The sequence below is a fragment of the Anser anser genome, assembly GCF_964211835.1.
Source record: "Anser anser genome assembly, chromosome: 22".
NCBI lineage: Eukaryota > Metazoa > Chordata > Aves > Anseriformes > Anatidae > Anser > Anser anser.
In genome coordinates, this window is record NC_139743.1 from 8,994,292 (window position 1) to 9,021,442 (window position 27,151).

General features: G+C 45.5%; 1 long non-coding RNA gene across 1 annotated transcript; it reads right to left on the bottom strand.

The window, feature by feature from the left end:
* Positions 1–1,134: 1,134 nt before the first annotated feature.
* LOC310885274 lies at positions 1,135–26,637 on the bottom strand. The gene is made up of 3 exons (XR_014574665.1): positions 26,408–26,637; positions 5,417–9,062; positions 1,135–5,323 (listed from the first exon to the last, which is right to left on the bottom strand). It is a non-coding gene; the product is annotated as an uncharacterized lncRNA (long non-coding RNA).
* Between the last annotated feature and the right edge of the window lie 514 nt (positions 26,638–27,151).

Consider the following 27,151-nt stretch of genomic DNA (forward strand, 5'->3'; position numbering starts at 1 on the left):
ATTTGGAAATAGTGCTAAACCTGTCCCATTTGCTCACAGGAAAAGATGAAATTGGTCATCTGAGTTACGATCTATTATTCGAGATAACTTGGAAAGCTTTGCAATTTTCTTTTCAGAGAATTTGCTTCTGTATTGCACTGGAGTAGTCAATTTTCTATGAAAACCCAGAAAGCTGCCTTCAAAAGATGATAAAGCCAGATCAGTTCACCTGGGTTTCCTTTTTAATTCACTCTGAAATACTTAGGTTTCCCTCCCTGTTTGTGAAGACACCTACACTACATGCCTGTAGAATACCAGATAATAGACCTAAGAGTTTTAACTTGGTGATAAAACTAATGCATAGATAATGGAATAATTATCAAGCTTTTTCTTCACTAATGCAAAATGGGGTTTTCCCTACATGTAGGTTTTCCCACATGTACACATTGTTACAGCCAGGCTTTTGACCAAGCTGAAACATAGCATGAAAGTGGAGCAAAGCAATTAACAGGCTTTGATAACGTTGAAACTCCAGCTGAACTGTCTTACAAGAACAAGCAGTCAGAGGTAGCCACGTGGCATATAAGAGCTCTCCTTTGTCAACGTGACTTTTCTAGGGAGACAGCAGCTGATTTTTTTGACATAGAAACAGATAGATACGGTCCAGGTGAAGTTATTGTGTTTACCCATGTGCTATGAGCAAATCTCAACAACCCAGGACCGAAACAGCCATCAGTTAGGCTCCATCATCCAGGCATATCTTTTCAGTGAACATCACCATTTCTGCCATGTTTCCTTCCTTTCCTTCTCAAAAAAAAAAAAAAAAAAAAAAACACATTAAAAAACAAACAAACAAAAAAAAACCACCCCAGGGTCTCAGGAAGGATCCAAACACCTTCACGGTTTGCTTGAAGCTTGGCTGAAGCTGCAAGCATACCTCTTGCTTGAGTCTTAACCACTTACCTTTTTCCATCTCCTTTCATTACAGAATAAAATGGAGGGTGTTTTCAGAGCTTAGGGGCACACAGTGGTATCCCTAAAGGTCTGTCATTTGGTGCTTTCTCTCCTGGGTGATTTCTAGCTATGTGGCACCCCCTGGGAGCACATCTCTGTGTTTTAAAGGGTAATGTTCTTAATATTAAAAGTGGTATTTAGAGACTATGAGTATGCTGTACCAAGGAGTGTTGTTACAGTAATTTTAATAAAACCTTTATTCTAATAGAAATAACACTTATAAAACTTAAATGAATCTCTAGAACTGGTGGGAAAAGGGATAGGTTTTTTGCCAATTATTTTTCTTCAAAAATACTTCAAAGATTTAAAAAAAAAAAAAAAAAGGAGAAGAAGAATCAACCCACTCCATTCATTTATTTATGAATTAATAAAGGCAAGAGAGAAATAAGCAGTTAACATGCATAGATTTCAAAACCCGGGGAGATTTGGGGGATAATGTAGTCTGACCTCCTCTCTGCCACCAAGGAACACCTCTGCCTCCTCCTTTCAACAAGGAACACCTCTGCCTCTGTCAGTGAGCCCTGGGGCTGCAGCCCAACTGCCCTCCAAAGGGTTTGTCTACACATATGGGCCAGAAAACCCACATGAGAACACTTCTCGGCCCCCAAAAAACAGCTTTTTTTTTTTTTTGGCCTGTTTTTTTTTTTTTATCCCTTTTTAAAGTTTTACCTAAACTAGAACTCAAAATACAAATTTTGTATTTTGCTTCAAAAACACTTCCACAATTTTCTCTTGTGCTTTAAATTCACTCTCAACTTTAATACTTATTAAACCTCCATGTTCAGACAGTAAAAACCTCCCCTCATGCTGATCTGCAGAACAGCAGATGAAGGTTTCCCCATGTGCCTGCAGCATCTCTTGCAACAGGCGCATCCCTTTCTCAGTGGGAGTCTTGGAGGAAATTGGTGCTATCTGTATTGTGAGCAGGACACAAGGTTTCTGACCTGTATTAAGTTCTCTTTCCCATGCTTGTCCCTTACAGCTAGATTTCTCAGTTCAAAGGTAATTCATAACACTTCTTTCAAACTATTTTACAATGCTGGGAGTCACCGTGAAAGACAAGGAATTGCTGCAAATAAATGGCATGTTTGCACTTAGTTTGTGTCCTAAAATAAATCAGATCTGGACTTCAGAGAGCACAACTTATCAGTGGGACTCAATGCTTCTGGGTGAAATTAAAAAAAAATAAAAAACAAGTAAAAAAAGTTTGAAAAAAAAAAGACAAAAAGAAAAAATAGATGGACATATATCTTCAGCAAAACACCATAATTTCTGCCATGTTTTCTTCCTTCCTTTTTCCAGAAAAGCAACTCAAAATCTCAGGAACACCTCGATTCTTCAGTTTTAATTGCTGGAGAGATGGTGAAATAAGACATATCTGTGATATTTTCTTTTTTCCAGGATAGTATTTCTGTTATATGCAATGATAGGGCTGTTTGCACTTTCCCTGATGCATGTTTGGATGTTCTTTCCATGGGATGTCTTATTGGTCTGGCCTTGGAAATGCCTTCACACACACCCTCGCCTTTATGCTGAGCCCGAGAACCTGATACTTCTCCAAGTGAACATCAGAAAACCTCAGATGAGGTTCCTACAATGCAGCCAGCTTTGAAACTATGTCTGTAAATTCTTTCCCAGGGTCACTGAGACCCAGAGTTAATTTAGAAGAAACTCTGCGGCAATGGCAGTGCAAGAGAGCCCAACGTGCTTCCAAGGGGAGCTCAGCACCTTGGGCTACTCGTTTGCTTTTGACTTCAAGGTAGAGGAGGAAATTTTAATGAAAGGGGAGGATGAGAGGCACCATTGTTACCTGGACCTGAATCTTTTATATTTCTGACAGGAGATTTTGCTGAGGTTCAACCTACACATTGATAAGGCTCCTCCTTCTTAATGGCTTTCTTCTCTTCCCTGCTACAGCAGATAACTGAATCACACCAAAAAGTCTTGATTCTTCAAAAGGACCTTGTTTCTCACTACCTTTTTAGACCAGAAAGACACAGAAAGCTAAGCACTGTGCACCATGTGTTCAAGTTAAGAACCGTGATTATCCTTTTGTGTTGTCGGAGCTGGTATTTTCATGACACCAGCAGTTTATTTCAAGTGTGTCTCTTTTGAGGTTGAAAACAGGTGCTTACACTTGGAGTAGATGGAGATGTGCAGTCAGGGCTGGGCAATGGTCCTGGGGAAGCGAGGGGTTGTAGCTGTGTGGGAATATCTAATTTAAATTCATTGAGTCTACAACGGGAGCATCATTATTAAAGACCCAAATGGAGAATGTCGCCATCACACCAGGGTTAGCCAAAGCATGGCAAGAACAATTCGGGCTCACTTTGCAATACCCACCTGGTTTGGTTCATCAAATATTCGGACACATAAAGACCTGCTCTGGCTTCAGCTCCCACTTCTGGTTACAAAACTTCATTCAAAAAATCCAGTGCCAATGACATGTCCAGGTATGTACATATATATCCACTACATTTCTCAGATTGACTTTGGGACAACGAATGGGTATTTTTATTTTATTTTTATTGTCCTCCAGCCTTGTGTCTGGATGCAGAAGGACAGCACAAATGGCTGACAAGGGGCAGGTACATCTTACCCAGGGCACAGAAACAAGTTGGTCATGCTCAAAGGTCACCAAATGGATCTCACCTCCTTAAAGACCTCTTCCTGCATCTTCATCCATTGCATCTTCCTGGGGCGAAGAGCAAAACTACTTGAACTGCATCACCACTTCGCACTGTCTCATCCCTTTCTGCTTGCCATTAAAGTGTCAATATTTATAGCCCTCTTCCGTGACACTTCCAAGGTCCCCATGCCACCAGGGCTGGATCAACACCTGCCAATTCTGCACCGCCAGGGCGGAGAAGAGGATGTCAACCTGGCTGAGATGCACAAAGACGCTGCAATGATAATAAATTGGCTTGTCAAAGAGGAGGGCAGATTTGCTATTAATGGAAATAATAGTAGATTACATGGGCTTTTGTCACACAATATAATCAAAGGCAGGATCAAAGGGAGGGAATATAGCAAATGGTTAGCAGGCAAGACATGCTAATGAGATAAAAACGCTAGCCTTGCCACCTCTCTGAGCTTCAATCGAAGGATAATTGATACTAAATAATGTAATTTTGAGCTGTGGTGAAATGCACTTAAAACCAGCAGACAAGGCTGTGAAAATGTTTTAGTTTTTCTGTTGCTCTGCTGTCATTTCCATATTTTTTTTCTCTGTGTGGCAGCTGATAGTGTATGGGGGAGCTGTTGGGGAAAGAAAGAATCAATGACAAAACCCTACTTTGGAGAAATACTCATGCACTTCCAGAGCTTTAAATTTGTGATTCAAAACCTCTGGAGTAGGTCACCTCTATTTCTCTGTGTTGGGGTTTGTATGGCAAGGACAGCCCTGTGGTGGCACTGGCACTGCTCGTTGCAAAGACCCTGGGGACATCAGCTCTGCCACCTCTGCGGGCACCACAATGCTCTTAGGCAGCAGATTTGGCTGGCTCAAACACAGGCTGCTGCTTTGACCTGCTACTTCAAATGCGATTTAAATTTGAACTGATGCAGTTTAAATGATTCTCTAGCAATAATGCAGTCAAGTGCAAATGTTTTGCATGGTACCAAAGAGGTGTTGTTTTTTCCCTGAAGCCCTCCAGACATAGTGGTTAAAGTTCCACTGCGTTTCAGTCAGCTATATGAAACCCAAGGAATTGATGGTATTCTAAAACATGTTTTCCCTTGGAAAACTTCTGCGTTTCCTGCTTTCCAGAAAAGTAAAAGTGACAAGCTAGATGTATCTGAAATGTTTCCCAGTGTTTTCTCATGGCCCTTCCTATGTATTTTAGGATGACCCTAACACCTGGCTCTGTCTGATGTGAGCCCTGCAGGGTGCGTTGGCATTAGCAGCTCAGGACAGATGCAGCTCTGCCTTCCACTCTGGTAGGACTCCTCTTTGTTTTGTTTCCAGCTCAATGTGGCACATGAAAGATGCATCCATTATAGTTGCAAGTACCAGCTCAGAGGGCTCTTCAATCACCACCCAACGAAGCCAGCTGTCAGCAAAAACTCGCCAGAGAGCATCTGGAGCAGGTTAGCAGATGGGGGGGATGTCGTAAAGTAATTCCCAAAGATCTGCAGGCTGCAAGCAGAGCAGGAAGCTGGATACTGCCTGGGGACAGCACAAGAACAAGCCCTGCTTGGGGCACAGCTGGCCCAAGGAGCCAATTGTACCCAGCCCAGAAGATCCCACGTGCTGCAAAGCTTGCTCAGGAACTGCGGGCTCAAAGCAATGACAGCTTGCACCAGATATGAGTATTCCAACAGGGAAAAGCTGTAAATTAAAAAATAGAGAGCTGTCATCCTCAGAATATCTTTTGGGAACTGTAGGGAGAAATGTTCATTCCTCCCTCTAGTTAATGCTCACCATCAGTCCCCGTCAGGCTTTGCTGGGGTAGACTTTGTGAGTACATCCATATCTTTCACATGTCCAAACTGCTCCAAGGGTCTGAGCTATGAGGATACACAAGTGCTTTGCAGAGCATGGGCAGAGGAGAGTTTTTCTGGGGTCTAAAAAGGCTGCAAAGGATCTTAGTGGTGCAGATGATCCATGCAAGAGCATCCCTTGCTTGCAGGGCAGTAACAGGTCTGTGCCAAATGCAATGAATGACAAGCTGAAAATAAAAATTATGTTGTTGGTTGCAGATTTGATTTTTACATATTTATTTATTTATTTTCTCGTGAGAAGATCCTTGTGGCAAAATTAATCAAATCAGGACATTCCCCAGAAACTTTTTTTGTTTATTTATTGCAATGAGTTTGGCTGAGCAGCTTCCCTGCAGAAAGAAGACTGTTCTGTGTCACAGAAAATAAATAATGAAAAATAAAGGATCTCTTCTCCTGCATACCCAAGCGCTCTTTTCTGACTGATGCCAAAGGCTAAATTAAGACTATTCTTGCCAGATCTCTTCTGAAAAGGCTTGGAAGTGCTTTTTCAAATAAGGATGCACCAGGGGACAAACCAACACACGCAAGATCCAGCTTCATGTAACATACAGTCTTGGCACCAGCTCGATGCTACATCAGTCTGAGGAGGAAAGGGAGGGATAACGAATGGGTCCTGCTCATTTAAACTCTCAGAAAGACCAGAAAAGTCTAAACTTCAGAGCAGTCTGGAATGCAGCCAGTGACCTTCCTCCCCTCTTGCCTTTCAAAGCCTGCTGACCCCTATGTGCTGAACTCTCTCAGGATGCATTAAAATCCACCACACGTCTTTTCCTCTGCCCTGGCTCCTCGATGAACCTCCTCCATGTCCTCTTCTCCTTGCCTCCTTCTCCCTTGGTAGTACATAAACTAACCATTGCCTTTCGTGCCCTGTTTTCCCTGCGGTCAAAGGTTGAGGCTGCAGCTTGTGCCCCATGTAACCGGACCTTCAACTCGTCTGCTTGGCTGCCTCCAATGGGACAGATTGACACTGGTGTCAGCACCACGTGTGTGCAATAGGTTGTCATGTCTGCTTCTGTTGAATAGATGTACCCTGAGCAACTTTTCTTCTGCAGCTGCTCAATGCCGTCCATTGAGCACTGGGTGGAGAGGTCAATGAGCAGATATGCTGGAACATTACACTGGAATGTAATGAAGGCAGCACCTTAAAATTGGATCCAATCTGTCAAGTAAGCTATTTTCATTCTGGAGCAATATTTAAATGGTTTGTGCACTGCCTAAGTCCACCTGCCTGCAAAGACATAGAGAAAATTGGGGTTAGAGTTGAACTCGAGCTCCAGTGCTTGACCTCGGCACTGTGGGTGTTAAGGGAAGTTGCTGTCAGGAACTCCTCATTCCTGGATAATGCAATTGCACTTGCAGGATTGGTTTTTATAGAAGCTTTCATCTCCTTTAATCAGACAAAAGCAGTAAGGCAAAGCATGCACACATAGATCCTATGAGGTTCTTGTGCTCCGGTTAGACAATTGCTACCGATTTGAAGTGTCGGCACACATATGCTTCGAGAGCATGTGAACGTCAGCATCTTTTCACAAGAGATGCTTTGGTCAAGGCTTTGCATACACTGAAGTGGCTATATTTCCCCTAACAGAAGGATTAATTTCCTGGGCATCTGATTATATGGTTCTGGTTGTTATGGGAATGATGAAAGTAAATGATTTATGACAATATAAGAAAGCATCCAAGCAGTATATTCCATTTATAAATCTGTGTGAGTGTATAATGTGTGCATTCAAGATACACTGCACAAAACACAGGTGTGAACTACCCCCAGACACATTTTGAGTGGAGTTTCTTAGCCGTTCTCATTGAAAAGACCTGACAAGGCTACAACAGCTTTTTACCACTCTTACTAAGGGTAAGAGAGACACAGAGTCCAGGATTCATTTTCTGGAATGAAAAAAGGAGTGAAAAAAATATAGTTCAACTCAAAGACAACAAAAAAATGTTGTCTTTTCCTGAATTCCCAGTTAATTTGGAGTGGAAGGGGTGAGTCTTTAAAAAAATTCTTCCTCTGCTCCTTCTTCCATTCTGTTCTCATCCATTCTGAAGTGGAACAATACTGCTGCAAAGCAAAAAGCCAGAAGCCACATTTTAATGGCATAAAAATAAAACATTTTGAAGTAGTTGATGTCTTCCTTGCATTGTTTTTCTCTATAAGGCTTCTGTGGTGGCTTGCATTCAGAATGAATGTTTATTTGGGTCTACCCAAGAGGGCATTTCATAGTAAATCTACTACTGTCTGGAAGTAAAAAAAAAATAATAATAATAATATATATATATATATATATATGCCTGGGTCTCATTCTCAATGATTTTATTTGCTTTTATGAGTACAGCTAAGAGCTGGAGGACAATAGTCACTGCATGGGCTCTGGTCGAGCTGAGGGAGAGAAACCGAGGTGAGAATTTTATATAACTTGCCTGTGGTCATACAGCAGATACGCTGCCAGACGACGGCTGGGCGAGGTATATTTAGAAATGAGTTAAATAGAGCATTCAGCCACCTGGGATGGGAGCAGCAGCTCCAAGAGCTGCTTGCAATCACACACGTGGGCTTGCGGCGACCACTATCCCCCCCACCCCTTGCATGAAGATGAGTAGAAAATGCACAGAGGTGTCTTGGTCTCCAGACATCTTCCAGGCATCTCATCCAACACTCTGCTTGGATGGAGTAACTCACAACAGCCTGAACCTCCTCCAGTTTTGACATTGAGGAACTTTTTTTGCAGAATAAAGCATCCTGTAGGAAATATTTTCAAGTCGTGGGAGTCGGATAAGAGATTAAACATAAAAGAAAGATAAACTGCTGTGTCTTAGAAATGCGGTTTCTGCGCTCTGCCCATGTCTAATGAAGTGATTCGTGTAAAGCCTCCCTGGAGAGGCGGTGAATATTGCTGCTTCCCAACTCAACCCTGGAGCCTGCAGCTTTGAATATCAGCTTGATTCTTTGGAAATAAGGAGTCTATAGGGTAATCTTGTGAAGTGGGGACAGTCAGGAAAGATTTGGGGGTCAGGGATGGATGCATTTAAATGAAGGTTAAAAATTCCCCTTTCTTTTCCCACTTTTCCCAGTGGAGAAACTCAGAGCTCAGAGTTTCTCCATTGGAGCAAGATGTTCCATAAGCTACCGCTTCTGCATCATTCTCCAGGGCCTTGTTTACCTGCTTGTTTGCCCTTTTTTAGCATACATTTTGAAGCTTTCTGGTTGAGCTTGTGTTTTATTGATCAGGCTGCTCTCAGCTCCTTTTCTCCAGCCCTTCATTAAAGCTGAGATCACTCTTTCTGAAGGTCTCCCTCAAGGCTTCTTGTTTGTGGAAACTTTATGTCTATGGCTAAGGCTGTAGGACTTGAGACCACACTCACTATTTCCCTGTTGTTTAGTGCAGAGATGCTCTATTTACCATAGATTTTCTTTTCACACTTGTTTTCCTCTGGTCTTCAGAGTGGGGAGGAAAAGAGGGCTCTTGAATTTTCTTTTGTGGCTTCTTCATTGATTGGTGTATTTTGGGTTTCATTTCATTTATTTAAAAACAGACGGATGAGAGATGGGATCTTCTGGGTTTTTCCTTTAAAGCAAAAAAAGGTCAGGTTAATTAACTATCCTCATAATGACAAGCAGCACTAAAGACCAAGTGAAGAATTTGTTATACTCCTGCCAGTGTGTGGGAGTTTATATGATAAGGATACTCCACTATTCATAATACAATAATTGTAGTGTCTTCAGACTGTTATGTAAACCCAATGACATGTCTTCCTCTTTCTTTTTCTGTATTAAATTAAATGAGCTGAAGTTTGAATGAGGAAAAGTGGAAATTAACTCTTTAAATACGTGACTCCAACTGGCGACATTCAGAAAAAGGTCCCTCAAAATTTTTCTACCCTCTAAAAAAGTACTAGGAGTTGCCTAAAACAAACACTCATCAGTTGAAAAAAGCCAGAGCTTCTTTATTTTTTTAAAAAGCTTTTTGTTCTGCTCACTTGGGGAAGGTGTCTCATTTGAAAAACACCTGCACTCATTTAAAAAGGAATGAATCAGGGTAATAAATGGTACCCCCTCGCCATTCATTGAACCAGGAACACTTTTATTTTATTTTTTTTCTCCTTCCAACTGTTATAAAATAGACCAAAAGAGGGCTATTTTAGATCAATAATCTTTTTTCCCCCTCTCCCTTGATATTCCAGGTCAGCTGGCAAATGGAGAATTATTCTTTGCACTGTTCTCAAAAGCTCCTCTTATCGCCCGTCTGAGACGGCCACTTGCCCCAGATACAGGAGACACTTTTTGAGCGAATGGGTAATAAAGAGAATTGTGTTGGAATGAGCAGCCGGCAGGTTTGTCCTTGACAGTGCCCACATCCTTGCTGCATCCCGGCCATGTGTCTGCAGCATCGGCAAGGGATGAGCAGCCCCCAGTCCCTCCCAGCTCCTGTTATTCGTGTTTTTTCCACTTGCTTTCAGCCTGAGCCTTTCCCGCCGTGCCGCTCCATGTCAGAAATTCATTAACTAACTTTGCATTTTGATGGTAGACGGGGAAATGCCATCTGCTACCCAACGGCTTCGCTTTCTAATCTGCCCAAATCCTGCCGAACCCCGCCAATGTCACCGAGATTGGTTGAGCTGCTGCTCGCTTTCCTGTTATTAGCAAATTAAGATACACTTCCTGCTGTTGATTTCCTCATCTAAATACTGCATTGGGAACAGAAATAACCCTATTACTGGGCCAGGATATAATTTAGCCGTAACACTAATCTTTGCTGGTCTGAGACGGGGTGTTATTCTGCATCTGTTGTTATTCTCCATAGCCCTTATTCCTAAAGCTGTGGAAATACGTTTCCATATCAAACAGCTTCATTTAAGTCTAATTAGATAATGACCCACAGGTGAATCAGTCTAATATCCTCCCCTCTGTCGGTGCTACCCTAAATACCCTAGGACATGTGCTTGAGGAAGCCTTCCAGCAGGAAAAAACTCAGCTCCCGCAGAGAAAAAGTCAGTTTGTTCATGCATCCTTCTGCGTTAAATGCGATCTCTGTGCTGATGGGGAGCATTGGGTACCAGGAGGAACAGCACTGGAGTCATGATGGGCTTCCCGTTGAGCAAGATATGGCTCCAAGTAATGGTATCAGCATCTGCCTCCTACTAAAGATCCAAGATCCCGATCTGCACAAAAGCAATGGAGAAACGGGAGAAATTCAGAGCAGGATTTTCACTAGATTTGAAAAGCTCTCATTGCCCTCTCAAGGTGTGAGAGGTTGTCCAGGCTTAAGAGGAGTGTCTTCCTAAAGAACAGGATTTTATTAAGTCTCTGACACGTGTCGGAGGCTGTAAGCTCTCCTTGCCGTCAGCGTGAAGAGATGGGGCCGTGCCTTCCCAGTGAAGAGGTCAGTGGCTTGCCCTTGCCCATTGCAGCTTATGGCTTCCTGGGTTTTGGCTGCCTTGAAGACGGCGTTCATCTTCTCAGCACTGGTGAGACCCCACCTGAGTCCAGTTCTGGGCCCCCTGCTACAAGAGAGACCTGGACATCAAGGAAAGAGCCCGACCAGGCTGATCACAGGACTGGAGCACTTCTGTGAGGAGAGGCTGGGAGAGCTGGGCCTGCTCAGCCTGGAGAAGAGGAGCCTCGGGCGGATCCCATCAACGTGTCCGTATACCTGAAAGGAGGGTGCAAAGGAGGACCCAGGCTCCTCTCGGTGGCACCCAGGCCAGGCCCAGAGGCCACGGGCCCACCCTAGAGCCCTGTTGGCTCCCCCTGCCCCTCGGGAAGCACTGCTGTGCGGGGCGGGTGCTGCAGCCCTGGCACCGGCTGCCCCCAGAGGTGCTGGTGCTCCTCCTTGGAGAACTTCAAACCCACCTGGATGTGGGGTTGGGCACCCTGCTCCAGGTGGCCCTGCTGGGGCACGGTTCAACCAGAGAGACCCAGAAGTCCCTGCCCACCTTGACCCTTCTGTGACTCTGTAATCGACAGCTCTTGTGAATGCCAGACCAAACTGAAGCTCCCAGGCTTAGATTTGCACCAAGATTTTAATTGCGGCTCCTTGACGAATCTGATTGCATCTTGTGGAGACTCAAGTGTCCCCAAATGGATCCCTGTGCAAGGTGAGGACTGGAGGGATGTGGTGCTCAGCCCCCCACACATGCAGCTCTTGGCACTGAGGACCATCATCCTGTCAATGCAATTAGGGGCGGGGGCAGAAAAAGGAAGGGTTAGTTATGAGAAATGACCTAGAATGAGAGTCAGGTTTCTTGAAAACATGTGACTCCTGTTTTCAATCCATTGTCACAAAGCTCAGCGTCACCAGGACTTGTAGGCTCAGCGCAAATGCATTCAGCACTTTCATCTGAGTATCTCATTTTCCGGTATTGACCCAAAGGGTCCACCTGGGTTTTGGGAATTCTGCTGATGAAATCATTGCTTTTCTGCGAATTGCTTCAGTCTCAAAGCAGCAGCAATTTCCAGTGTTCCCCAGCACATGGAGAAAACCTGAAGTTTTCTACTGGAAGAGTCTGGGGGTCTCTGAGTCCATTTTGATTATTTAGCAGAAGCAAAAGGGCTGCCCCAAGTGCAGGCAAAAGAACCAGACACAGATGACAGAGGCTACCCCAGGCAGAGGTAGGATTTCTCCTCGGAGACAGCTGAGGTCAAAGGAACCTTTACCCCCTCTAGAACTGAAATGAGTTGGGGGAGAGAGAGAGAGAGTGAGAGGGAGAGAATAAAACAAAAGACATAACAAAAGCCCTAACCCTGCTCCCAGAACCACAGTATGGGTTAGCAGAGGTGCAGGGCGATTTCCAAGGATGCAAGCGTGCCAGCACGCATTACTCAGAAGCCGTTTTACTCTGCCTCCAAAGACTTCTACTTGACTTAATTATTAGTATGATTTTTAGCCCAGGCAATGCTCACAAAGCCTCCTTGGGGGCTTCAATTTAGCTGTGAATTAGTTGGACACTTGCAGCTATTCCCAGTGCTCGATGCAGCTGTTTTCCTGCTCCAGCAGCAGCCAGATGGGAGTTCAACAGCAAAATGTCCTGGGCAGGGAGCCAGGGAGCTAACCCCATGGGGAGAAGAAGGCTGAGGTCCAAATTCATCCATACCCCATGGCACCAATGCACTGCCAAAGATAGTGATGGGGCAAGCAACCGGAGATGAACCACCACCAACTCCCTCCCATGGGATGCTTGGCTTTGATTGCTCCCATGGGCAAAAATTCCCTGTGCTGCCCCAAAGGAGATGCCTCACAAGGTTTTTTTAAACACCAGACTTCACTCCTTCCCCGTCCCTGCAAGCAAGGCACCTTCACCAGCGAGAGCCGGCTCCCATCAGCGCCCTCGCTTGCCTCTGCCACTGATCCAGGTCTTCTCCAGCGATAATTCTCCGAGGTCACCGGATCAAGCGAAGCAATTTAGAATAAATTGTGGTCGCTTCAGACTTTTGCATTAAACTCTGAACTTCGGGAGCTTCGCTGCACTGAAACTGTTCGTGCTGCGCACCCGGGGGATTTGTATTTATTTATATCAGAAGCGCTCCTCGCTGTGTAACCTGCAGAGGCTATGGAGATCAGGGGGAAGGAGGGGAGGGAGGGGAGCAAGGGAAGTGTCTCTGGCCTTTCTTTCCTCTTTTAAACCCAAAGGTTACTGTGAGCGTAATGGTCTGTTGCACAGGAGGCCAACCGAAGGCCAGCGTGTGGTCAAAAATCAGCAGAAAGGCCTGGCAGTAGCTTTAAAGGGGATTTCTGCCTCACAGGGTCTCTCTGAAACTCTTTTCTGGAGTTTGTTGAATACAGCAGGGGGCCAGGTCCCTGCTCAGTGCTGCTGCTAGGTTGCAGGGACCCCCAGGGACCCCAAAGAGCAGGGGATGAGGGAGAAGACATAAGCTCAGGTGCATCTCTAAGCATCACAAGCATTCAGCTTCCTTTGGCTATTTGGGTGGAGTTGGGGAAAGGCTAAGCATAATTATCTGTAGATATTTCATCTCTGCATCTTCTGAAATACCTTCATAATTTGATATTAAAAATTCCATTTTTTAGATAAAAATTGCTGAACAATCACAGTTTAGTCACTCTCTTTTCCAACTTGCTGAAAACATCAGAATTATCCAGGGTCAGACCTAAGTGAATCTCACTCAAAGTTCTGGAGAACTTTAAATATTAATGGAAGAAGGAGTTTATTTTGTACGCCTCTTGCCCAAGCCACTACCAGACCCACAACATCACCTCGCATGTGATGATGGAATTAACGTCCATCTCCACGACATGACCATCTGCTGCTGGTTCGGTGACCTACATGAGAATCAAAGAGACGTGCTGGTCTCTGTCCAGCTCCTGGAGCCGGTACATTGCCCCATCCTAAAAGCAAAGAAGCATTGCTAAGGCTGAGCAATGCAAAATCCCATCACGACACGCGCAAGAGGCACTTTTTTGGTCCCTGTAGTGTAACTCCACCAAATTTCAGGCTGAGCTTTGCAACGGTGAGACACAAAACAGAAATCAAAAAATATACAAGATATTCATTCCCACTCACCTGAATACAGATGCTGCATTTTTTTTTTCTTTATGAAAACTCCAAGTATTGTGAACTTGGTGATGCTTGTGTGTCTACAGCTTGCATCCCTACCAGAATCTGCAGACCTACAGATGTGCTTTTCCTTCCTCATAATCCCAGGCCCTGTCTTCTAGACCAGATGGGAAGTTTACCCTTCCCACTCTAGTGCTATCTCTGCATGTAAATGAAGAAATTTGAGCTTAAAACCTGTCAAGCCAACACCTTCCCCCAGGATTAAATTGACTTTGAAAGTGTACACTTCAAAAAAACAAAACAGACAAACAGGAAAAATTCCCAAAAGGAAAAGAATTAATAACCACAGTGTTTTCTAATAAGCACACTAAACAACTCCTTAAATCTAAATTAAATCTCTATTGCATTCATTTTCCATTTCAGAGCCAAGACTGGATGAGTTTGGAACCACATTCATCCAAATTTCATGCTTTGCCTTTGAACCCAGCTTATCGGAAATGTTTGCTTTCTGGTTTTCCTCCCTGTGCCTTACGGTGGGGTTTCAAAACTCAAATCAAAGCAGCAGCCTGCATGGCAGGGAGAAGAAAAGTCTGTCCCATGTCCTTGTCTGTCTGCATGTGTGCTTGGGCATGGTACCCAGAATCTGGGGACCACGCTCCCTGGGGACCCCCCCGCTGAATTGCTGATCCTCTCCAACGACTGGGGAGAGAAATCTTTTTTTCGTGTAATTTGAAGAATGCTATCAGGCAAAGGCGATCTGCCAGTCACATCATGTTGGGGATTTATGCCTCTACCTGTGAAATTTGCATCTGCAACCAGGACTTCAGTGAATTCAGTGTATTTAATCTCCCTTCTGCACTGGGCTCAGTGGTGCTTTCCCTGGTGATAAAGCATCCACATCGCTTCTTTCTAATGGGAGTGTATTTTTACCTATTTCAGTGTAAAAAAAAAGGAAAGTAGGTTTTGTCTGAAATGACTTTCATTACCTCCATAGGCAATGCAGGGGGCCTGCACACACTGACCATCCTTCTTGTCATCTCCAGTTTGTCAGGGAGGGAATTAGGAAGATGTCTCTTGCTGGGACATCTGTGTCAACAGCCACTGCTTTGCAGCATTGAGAAAGGCAGACCTGGGAGGTTCTCCCAGCAGGTTTCATTCCTTTTAGTTAGCTGATATAAAACACAGCCCTTGAGATCAGAGATTTGGAGATGTGTCTCCAACAGGCACCAAAAATTCATAGTTTTCTGCACCGTAGTGATATTTTTGTGACTGCCTGGTAAAGACTGAATCCCCAAGGCAGCATCTCAGGCAGGGGCTCTGGCCACAAAACCTGAAGGACCCTCAAGGCCATGACAAGATTTTGCCTGAAATTCCCTAACCCAGCTCCCAAGACAGGTGGGAAGCTGCCAGACTGATGCGCACCTGAGAACCAAGGGAGAAACCCCAGCAAGAACAGACCAGAGAAGGAAACCACAGAGGAGACAACTTTTATTTAAATTATTCGTGGATAGCGGGGCTCCGAGTGGAGCTTTTGTCCTGAAGACGCAATTAGAAACACAAGCGCGAGCAGCGGAGCAGATGGACAGCAGTTGTTCTGTCTGCCTGCACCTGCCAAATGAGCTCCTTCCCGCGCTGCGGCGCTTTCCAAGTGCTCTTGAAAGCAGAAGGAGCTGGCGGGCTGGCTGCTCGTCAGGGCGCCGACGTGACTGAGACGGATTTTGGGGGCACCTGGGGGTGATGCTGGGGGACACAAGACTTGGAGGCTTGGAGGGAGACGTAAATCTAAAACCCTTCCATTGAACTAGTGAAAACCCCAGCAAAGGAGCAGTTATAGCATCGAGGCATTATAGGGTACCCCCCATGGTGTTTGAATCTCCCTTTATTTGCTCCAGGGAGAATTTGGCAGCTCTGAGGCTGTTTAGTCACCTTGCAGCTTTCCCCCAGCTTGAGTCTGCTCATCCCCAGAGGTCTTGGCTTTTCCCTCCCCCAAAAAACAGGATCCCAAACCATCATGGGCTCCCTCTGCCAACATTTTGATGCAAAACCTGGCCCCGCTGAAGGCGGTTTTGTTATCAGCTTAATAGGGCCAGGACTTCAATTCATCCTCGCAATAAACTAGAGAAATGTTGTTGGTCTTGCGTTTTCTAATCAAATAAGATTTTTCTAGTTGGAGAGGCCGCTCGCTAGCCCTGAGATAGCTGCCCTGCCTCAGCATGTGGAATTACAGATACTGCCAGCGCCTGCTAACCAGACAAATCTTTGCATTGATAACTAAGCAAGAGATTTATGTCCTAAAATGAGAAATGCTATCCCCAACATCAAAATTGAGCCTGTGGATCAGTCCAAATCAGAGTCCACTGAGGAAGTTAAATGAGGCAATTGGCATTAATTGTCATCTCTGGCATTTCAGCATCCTGACAGGAGCAGTGGGCTGGAGGGATCGAGCTTCTACCCTGCCCTGGGGGGCTTCTTGCTGCCCAGGGTCAACCCTTTGGGGCAAGATTTTGGGAAATATTTGCAGAGTTTCTTTGGTGGTGTGTTCTGGCACCTTCAAGGAAGTAAAAATCTACTTGCAGGGCTAAATGCACTTTAAAAAACATCCTCTTGCTTTTGCATACCAATTGGCTAATAAGCCACAAACTCAGATTTTCTCAGATTAATTCCCATGCACTTCATTTCCTTTAGTTTTTTTTTTTTTTTCCAGCAGCCTGTTCTCCCCAGCCAGGTGCTGACGGCCACAGGCAAAAAAAATCTCTTTATGTGACCTCTTTGGGGGGTCCTTGTGCCCCATCCTTCCTAACACTCCCCATATTCAAGACCTAGTACATGATCTGGGCTTGTACCCTATTAGCACTGCAGGAAAGTCACACTGGGCATCTGCAGTGGGTTTTTAAGGTAGTAGATGCTTTGCTGCTTTTATTTGCAGAAACCGACCCTAGACCCCAGTTTTTGGATGCTTCTTTAAGCTATACAAGCTGGCAAGGGGCTGGGGATGTCTCATGGTCCCAGCTCTTGTCCCCAGGCCATCAGCTCTGCCTAAACTATTCCTGACAGCTGCTTGTCTGAACTATTCATAGCTGGAGGGACAACGGCCTCCCCAGGTAACTGCTGCCTCATCAAAGCTGAACAGTGCTGGTGCTCCCCTTCTAATGTGCCCTGGAGGAAATTATACAACATTGCTAAAAGTTTGTTCGCATTTAATCTTCATTATGGAGGAGTCCCAAACGTTGCAGGTGGGTCTCAAGTCAGTTCGTGAGGCTTTGCCAGGAGCCCTAGGAGACTTGGTTGTTCTGCAAGGTCCCCTCTCCCCCAGGCACATGGCGAGGACAAAATCTGATCCTCTCAGTTTTTGCTAAGAAAGAAATCAATTTTTAGGTCTTGTGGTAGAAAATTAAAAAAAAAAAAAAAGAGTCCAATGGCTTACCTGGTTCCTAAATCCTCAGAATGCAAATTAACTCAATCCTGTACCCCTCTGTTTAGTTTTAGTGCCATAAGTTTTATTCCAACCATCCACGCAAGCCGTTTGCTCCCTAGCAAGCCCCACAGCGTCCCCATTTTTGGGGATATTCTTTGCAATTCCTCAGGAAAGCTGCTAGAGTTTGCCAGGCTGAGTGAAGGCATGATACGGCCTGAGACTGAGACACAGCATCGGCATGCAGCACCTCATGCATGGGCGAAATGCAGTCATGGCACCCATCCCAACACCCAGCACCAGGGCACTTCCCAGATTCACTGCCCACAGAAAAAAATAACGAGACTGTGCACGCCTCCATTTGCTGTTCAAAAGGAAACCCAACTCAATTAGAAAATGTTTGAATTTCTCTGGGTATTTCCAAGTCGCCCGGGTGAGATGCAGAGAGACGCACAGCTCTGGAGCAAGTGAGAAGGATTTGCCCTCTCCTTTGCCTCTAGCTGGCTGCATTGGTTCAGTTTTGCAAAACCGTGGCTTGTTTGCCACAAAGTGAAAAGACATGTCTCTGGGGAAACTGGAAGGGCTCCAGAGAAGAGCTGCTGCCATGAGAAAAGCTTTGCAAGCTGACCCATGTGGGATGAGGTTAAGGGAAGTGAACAGGGACAGCCCTGAGCAGGAGATTGCTCATTCCTGTTCAGGGCCGTGGCTATAAATATAGACCAGGATCTAAGAAAAAGAGAAGGGTGACTTGGTTTATTCTCCTTCATCAATGAGAGAGGACAGCCTAAAAGAGACATGAGAGTGAAACCGAAAATAGCAAGCCCCATTTCCTAGAAATTAAGGCTGATCTGGACACCAAGCTGTGAGATCAGCGGGCAGCCATGGATCGGCTGATGGGGGTACCGTGATCTGCTCCACCTTGCTTTTACGCCTGAGCCCATTGTGTCATTTGGGCATGTAAAAACAGAGGGATAAACCTGCTTTCTGCCCAAATGTTCCCTCTTCCGCCCATTTCCAGGGAGAGCTGCTGGGCTTGAGTGCAGCCGTACCGCAGGGATGAAGAGAAAGGAGAGTGTGTGAAGGAAGAATGAGTTGTATCAGAAATGTTTTGGCCTCTCTGGGTCCCTGCCAGGTCTTCCCCCTCCAGCAGCATGCTCCCCCCGTGAGCACTGCCAGAGGGCAGAAGGGCTCAGGTACGGCCCCAGCCGCGGCCGGTTCCAGCATCTGTAATGAGCCATCGCCGAATCCAGGGGCAGAGCAGCCTGCTGCTGGCCAGGCATTAATCAGATGAAATGGGAAGATATTAAGGCAAATGTTTTTTAGTGCCACATTTTGTTAGATCCCAGGAGCTGGCTGCTGCCATGGCACTTTCCACTCCCTCCTGAAGTGGCATTAGAAAGGCCTAATGGCTTTTGTGGCGGGGACAGCTGCTATTAGACCCCCCACACTTGCTTGGGTACTCAGATTTTAAAAGGGTTTCTAAGGAAAGGTCCAAGGATCTCTTTGCAGCCTTGCAGATACAAGGTGACCAACTCTTGGGATATTCATCCTTCCTGTCATGCAAGGCTTACTATGCAAGCCCCTTGGCTACCATCTCTGCCCTTGTATTTCTTTATGGTCCTCACACCTTGCTCCTGCCACCACCCAGTAATGCCACTGCACATTTGGCAGCCACTAAAGACCTTTTCTCACTGCTTCTGTAGCCATTATGTATGTCATCAAAGCCTCATGCAGATTCCCATCACCCTTTAGCAATCCCCAACCCTCTTTCCTTGCTGCAGAATCTGTCACAGCCAGTGCTGGTGGGGATGTTCCTGCAGTGGGGTGAGGCTCAAAGGACATGGGAGTCCCCATCTGCCCCCAGGATGATCCTTGAAGGTTGGAGAGGGTCACACGTGGGAAGGGGTTGGTATCACCTGGCAAATGCTCCAGTCACCATGGAGGGGACAGCAAGCAGACTTGATTTGCCATTTCCTATCTGAGATAACAACTGCAACAAATCCCAGTACACAGTGAAATCTCATCTCCCATCCTCATTCCTTCTTTATGAACTAGGAAAGTGAAAGAAGCAGCCAAAACCATCATTTTCTTTCATCTAGAGTGGCTGACATTTGAGCATTTCACTCCAAAAAATCCCAGCAACCACCCTCAAACCCTGCTCTTCTCATTCAGGGAGCCGCTGCTATGTTTTGTGGCATCTTTGAATGTGCTGCTGGTAAATTCTTCTACCTTTCCTGGGAAGAGGAACATTTTCTTTTCTTATCACAAGCTGAAGGTTTTTCTGCTATAATAGAAGTTGAAGGCTTCTCATGTTTTGTTGCATTAACTGGACTATAGGGAAAGGAGAAAGTATACTTAATGTTCCAGGTAGATGTCCAAGAAAATCAAAAGAGTTCAATAAATGGAAACTCAAACAGCTCAGCTTGCCTCTTTCCACTGCAAAGCAATCAGGTTCAGCAAAGGTGAAGCAACTTATTTTGTTCCTCTTTTAAAAACAACTGTCTCCATCTGAGCGAAGCAGCCGCAAGCATCCCTAATCGCCGGCTGCTTCAAGTGTTGTCGGTAATGAACTGGGCTGTGGTGCATGGGTCATTGCCAGCAGGGAGAAAACAAATATACTGGGGGGAGTTTGCACAATGTTGCCCTTTCTGGTGTAATTCTGCCTGCTTTGGTTCATTTTTTTTTTAGGAGAGACGGGTTTATTTAGAGCAGCTGATGAGCAGGCTCTGGCTTGGCAATCATCAGTGAGTGCCACCAGCTTGCTAAGAGTATGGGCGTCTTTTCACCAGCCAAAAAGAGGGAATTGAGGGGGATTTAAACAGCTGGATCTTCAGCAACTGGGTCTTAGAAAGGATGCAGAATGTGGTGTGGGTAAGAGAGGTGTTAAGGCAGCCCTGGGGAGATGTCAGCCCTCTGCAGAAACCCAATGTGAAGTGTATTGGCTATGGCTGGCACCCACTTCCCACAGTCTTCTCCCAGAGAGGAGCTGTCACACCTGCCTGCTGCCCTCGCATGACCCTGCCTGTTGTGTACAGCAGGGAATCCTCTCCCAGCTTCTTTCTCACCGATCTGTGTGTGGCTTCTTTCTTTCTTACCAATCTGTGTATGGCTTCGTCCGTCCGTCCGTCCGTCCGTCCTTCCTTCCTTCCTTCCTTCCTTCCTTCCTTCCTTCCTTCCTTCCTTCCTTCCTTCCTTTCCTTCCTTCCTTCCTTCCTTCCTTCCTTCTTTCCAAGAAGCAGACGTGAGAAAGAAATCAGTATGTTGCCATCCTGGTGCATTTTCAGGCGTGACATTTCAAGGCTCAGGCACTAAAGAGACCCGTGAGATCTGTCAGTGGCACCTTCACCCTCACCTCTTAACAGCTGCATTGGCTCTAGCCCTTTCTGAGCAAAGCGTCCCAACACCTGTGGAGCCAAGTGACACCCAATGGCCTGCATACAGCTCAAGTCTCATACCCCTCAGAGGGGGACAAGGTCATGCACTTGCCTCGGGTCCATGCCTGGATTTAACCATGAAAAGAGCGCAGAGCAGAGCTCAAGTGGAAGTGGATTTACTCATAGCTTGCACAGCGAAGTCACTAGGACCCAGACTAAAACACAATGTTATTGATGGGGCCTCCTTGCAGTGTCTCACAGGGAAAAGCCTCGGTGCTCATGGCCGTGGAAGCCTTCCGCCTATCAGACTGCTTGAAGCACCTGTGGAGCAAAATGAGCACAGGACCATGTATGTACGAAGCAGCGCAAAAGATGGAATGGCTAGGTGGGACAGAGGGTAGTGACATGGAGTTTTACGGGGTGTACCCGTGCCTGGTAGATGTGCAGCTTGGTTACACCCATTGCTGTGCTGAGTGGTCCTTAAAGCTTCTTGCTAATGGTGGGCTATGGGGAAAAACGATTTCCATCTAGCTGAATTTCTCACTTTGACATGAGATAAAACATTCTGGCTCTGATAAATGCCACAGCCACTCCACCACCAGCAGATGGATAGGCACCGTATTGCTGCCAGTTGTGTTAGAGACGCCTCGCCAGGCTTTCTCCTCACCTTCCAGCAGCCCCTCTCCTTCCATATACATTTACAAAGCAAGATGAAAATAGTTGTGTGATGTATTAGGCCCCATGAATAATGCACTCGCAGAATGCCTCAGTGCAACCGAGCATGTTTCATCCCATCAATATGATAAATGCAGGTACAGTTGTTTTAATTGTCGAGATCATGTAATAGTGAAAACACATCTGTGCTTAGCCTGGGGGAACATTAATGCTGCCCTGATCTTGACAAACCAGTTCATTCGCACGAGGCTATTCGGCTGCCTTCCTCGACAGCGAGCCGCTGCTTGATTGAGCCTTCCCCTTCCCTCCTTCAGCCGCAGAGACAGGAGCAGGGAGCGTGGGCTGGGACCAGCCACGGGTGAGGGCATCTCTCTATTAGGTCCCCAAGTCTGCAAAGCAGAAGCTAAAACTGAGAGCTGGGCACTGCTGCATGCCCCTGGCCCATCCATAAGTTGAGAGAGGGTCCCAAAACCCAGGGAGATGCTCAGAGCTGGTGCAGTATGTAACACTGAGTCTAGAAACAGCGTCTAAAGGGTGCCTGTCGTAGAGTTTGTGCCAGGCTAGAAGCTCACACACGCTGCTGGGCTCTCCCCTCTCCCTCTTGAGTGACACGGGGGGGTGCCCCATCTCTGCCCGCATCCTGCTGCACATCTGCCAAGTCCCCTCAGTTTGGATGGTGAAATCCCTGTGGTGCCAAGGGCCCCGCTGGGTGCTCAGTGGGAGCCACAGCTTTCTGACGGCGGAAACGGGGTGCAGGCCAGAGGCAGGAGTAAAATATCTCCGTAATAAACTGAAACATTTGGCTCTTTGAGCCGATGCCAGCTTTTATAACAATTTCCATCTTAAGCTGGCTCAATACATATTTAATGAAATCTTCTATAAAACCTTTAACAGCCCTCAATTCATTTCAAGTGGTAAATGAGTCAGCAGTTTGAAATGATGAGCAGGATTCAGACTCCACAGTCGTTACTTAAGGAGAAGAAGTGATTCTTTTAAAATGCTTTTTCCTCTAAATAACACTTCTTTTTCTTTTCATTTTTTTTCCATTTCCTTTTTTTTTTTTTTTTTTTCTTTTCATGGTGCTAGTATGGCACCAGCTCAAAAAACAGGTGAGGAGGTGAGGGCAGGCACAGAGGTGCAAATGCCCCCACACTGCTACTGTGCTATGCATATTTTGCAAGCCAAGACCAACCTATCCGACAATCCCTTGCGCAACCTCTTGGTGGGGCCAGCTCCAAATACTGGTCCCTGCCTCAGTTTCCCCATTTGCTTAGCACTACCAACCTTCTACAAAGCATTTTAGAGAGATCTGGAGGGAGAGCTCAGCCATCAGTGCAACCCAAATGCTTATAGCACAGGATGTGAAAGCAATCGGGAGGGGGACATCACATCTACAAAGCATAGCCCACCTGAGGAGCAATCACTTGCCTTGTTATTCCCATTTCCCTTGATACCAGACAGCAAGACCCCCCTAAAGAATTCAAGTTGCAGAGAAAAGCAGATACCAGCTGTGCAATCACCGCTATATGGTACCTGCTCATTTGAATAATGAAACGGCATCTTTGTTAAAGGCAAGGAGACTTCCAAGTTGTCTTGTTCTCCAGCTCACCTATAAAAGCCAAGCAAGCTTTGCAAAACATTTCAATTCTCCTGATCACTGTAATTACTGGATGGGATCCAGCGCTGCTCTCTGGCTCGTGCATGCCAGCAGGTTAGACAGAAGGGGTGTGGGCAAAGGCTTTAAAATAAAGTGAATCATGGCTCACCTTCTTTCTTTTTTTTTTTTTTTCCAAAGGTCTTTATTTTGCATTATATTGATTTTCCTTTATTCCAGCAGCTCACCACAATGAAAAACAAGCACCTGCCAGGGTGGGGATGTGGCAGGTCATTTTTGGTCAGGGTGACGTGAGGTTGCTGAATGCAATATGTGTCACCAGCCCTAATGTTACATGGAGCCATGGTTCTCCATAGGGATAAAAGTGCTCTTAAATGTTGCTTTTAAGTTTCGGTGAGTGGGTGATGGTGGCACAGAGCCTAATGCAGTCCTCTGGATGTCTCGATTCAGTTGCTGGCTCTGCCACAGAGCGCATGGCTGGGTCCGACTCACCTAAAGCAATTTGGTGACAGGTTTTCTAGCACCCCCATGGCTGCAGTCATTCAGCATTTCCAATTAACTTTTGCATTTAAATGGCCTGCATTCTGCTGAATTCGTATTCGACACACAACAGGTGGCCGTCCCTACTAGTTTTATTCTGGCAATGCTGGGAACTGGTAGCATCTTTCTGAGCAGCTTTGTGCAAGGTGTGTGCTGAACTCTTTGTACTTATAGATGAAGGGTTATACGGGGAAATAAAATGGGCAAATTAAACATGGTTCAGGGAAGCTGAACTGAGGAAACATCTTGGATCATGATATCTGCTTATCCTGTGTCAGGTGAGGCATGGACCTGCCTGGTAGACCATTACTCCTTGAGTACAGCTCGAATTTTGAATGGCCTTGGTACGGCATAGCCACACACACAAAAATCCACTTGCTGTCCTTAAGTGCTTGAAGTATTTTCTTCCATGTGTACCTTGAATGGAAGACATTTCTGGCTGAGATGAGGAGGTATTCCTGTTAGCGTGCTAGACTCAGGTGAGATTGCCTCGGAAATGCACTGTACAGTTTTAATAACCGCTATTGAAAAAGGGTGAACTGGCCCTGGAACAGCTGCTAAAAAGAGCAACTACATTGTCCTTGAAAATGGAGAGCAATCTCAGGAGAGGGAAGGAGCTGAGCAGGGCTCCTTTAGCCTACCTAAGCAAAGACAGAGAGGGGACCTGGCTGCTCTCTATAAATATGTCAGAGAAGAAAACACTAGGGAAGGAAATAATGGCTTAAGTTAAAGGCCATCATTGAGCAACAGCTAAATTTAGGCTGGGAGACAAAAGAAAGATCTTAACCGGCAAAGCAATTTGGTTCAGAACAAGCCGAACTCCTCTGAAGATTAAACTTGATTAGTTAGTAGAAGAATGAGGTGAGGACAGACCTAACCCTGCAGCCAGGACAGCGGCAGCTGCAGGCAGCGCTTGGTCAAGGGCAGCCACATGGAGGATGACCACGAGCCATAAGAGACTGCAACGTGGGCTGCAAAGCACCCCGAGGAGCAAAACTGGGGAACAACCCAAAATACAATGGGAAATCTTTCAATCCAGACTGCCATTTTTTTAAAAACTAGATTTTCAACAGCATGAGTGCATGCTGCTAATGAGAGCCAAAGATGATAAATGCAGGGGAGAGCTGTGCTTTAAATTGTTAATCCCACTCCAAACCCATCAGCAGGGAGTGCATCTGCCAAAACCAGTTGACTCCCAACTGATCCCATCTATCTTTCATGCAACTCCACTGGAGGAAGCCATGGTGGCCCCCGTGCTGGGATGGGACCTGTCACTTCTTCTCAGCCCATGGGAGAGCCGGCGAGGAGTTTGTTAAACAAAACCCATCGGAAGCTGTTATCTTCTACACACATCATCCAGATTAAATGGCACTTAATGGAATAATGAACCACAGGGAGAAACATACAAGGAAACTTCATTAAATCTTGTTAAAAATGAATAAAATTCTGAATCAATTCCCATTAGTGAATGCACCAATATTTCACATATCTTTAAGAGTTTTATTATGCATTCATGCATAATCTGATATAATGATGGCTATTTTCCCCCAAACTCCTTTCTTCCTAATAAAAATGAGTAGGATGAAGGATCCAGTACTTTACTGTCACATGCTTTTTTTTTTTTTTAAAAGAATTATATGAAATATTTAAGCAATGCCTTTTGCTTCTTATGGTCATGCCCTTATTGTGTCAAGTCAAATTAGTAAAGTATACAAATGAGAGTAAACAAAAGTGACAGATAAATGAAACACATGGTTACCAAAGTGTCGGAGGCCCCCACATACAGTCCATCCATAGGTTTCTTGATGGGCTGCTCATATGTAAACATGTGAGAAGCTGAGGGAAAGAAGACCAAAACTTCAAAGAAACAAGTTTCTCATAGGACCAGATGTTTCTCTCCCTCCACCTTCTTCTCATCTCTCTCTGTCTTGCACACTTTCAGCTCTCATTTAAAACCTGAGTGTGCAGTAAGCGGAACCAAGCAAACAGTGAAAAACAAATTCCCTTGGATATTCATATTTAATAATATTTGGAAAACACCAGCATTTGGAAGTTCCTGCTAGGCTTGGGCCTCACGCTAAGATCTGGGAAAGCACAGTGCAGGCACACCGTGTGCTTTGAGCATGTTCAGTGTCTCCCAGGCAAGATGAGAAAGACAGATGAGATAAACCAGCTGAAACCTAGCAGAAAAGGCAACAATTTGGACTGCAGATTCATTGGTGTAAGGACCAGATACATGGGTTTGTGCAACACCTGGCACTTCTGCACTGTGAGCTTAACAAGGATCTTTAACTGCCTTAAATCCAAAGTCTACAAAAAGTTTTAATGCATACTTTTTTCCCACTTGGAGTCCCATTTGTTGGGCAAGACTGTCTTCTGCTAGATATCGGACAAGCTCAGAATGAAAGGTGCCCGAGACAAACCCAATTGGTAGGTATAAAGAGACAGATGGAAGAGCCAAAGAAAAAAGGAGGCAATATTGGTCAGCATGTTAAACAGGAGTCAAGGCATGATAGACAGTGAGACACCAGCTGCTTAGCTGTTGTCGGGATTTTAATAATAATAACCGGCTTGTTTTGCATAAACTAGCTGTGTGCATAATTCATAGATGTAATAAGCTGATCATTAGGAGAAGTCTCAGCTCACCTCCTAGCTGCATGTGGTCTGAGCGAGGCATTCGGTATGGAGCACAGCAAAGGAGAGCCATTAAGGAGGCATATGAAAGAGGATAATTTATTCTAATTCAAAAGACAGTTTCAGCCTGACCCTTTTGTGTGCACTCACCTTGAACAGCCAGTCGAGCTTCGCTAGCATGAATTCTCCTGGAAAGCAAACTTTTCCTTCAAATCTTCCCCACCGGGAACATTTCAAAACATCTCCCTGATTGCAGAATTCCCAGTTTTTGCAGACATGCCCCATTGCTTTGAATCCAGGATTGGCTGCTTCAGAACCGGCCGCAGCCCAAAGCGTGAGCGAAGGGTCCGGCTCTGCAGGCTCCAAGTGCCACACTTGGAGCCGCGGACGAGGCAGCTGCGGTAATTGTTGGTCTATCAGCAGGCACGCCAGGAGAAGCTTCAGAGAGCCAAGGGATCTTTAGCAAAGGCGCAACAAGAGCTGAATGTAAATTAGAAATGTTCAGATACAAATTAAACAGCGAGGGTAATTAAGCCCTGGCTCAGCTAACTGAAGAAGGCGGTAAATTCTTCACTACTTCAAGGTGCTGGATCAAGGCACTGAGTTTTTCTAAAAGTTGCTCTAGTGGGTAGTTTATTAGGCTCATAGCAGCACTTAGCAGAGGAAAACCTTTTGGAAGTCAAACTAGATGATTTTGTTCCCTTCTAGCCTTAAAACTGTGACTTTCTGACTTCTTCGTTGCATATTTATGGTGCAGAAACATCAAAAGGCCACGGCTGGGTCAGTGGGAATGGCGCGGATGTGAATTGTAGATTCCATAATCACATTTTCAACTCGAATTGATCCTCAGACCGTGAAGAAATTTGCAAATATTTTCAAACGAGGAATATGGCG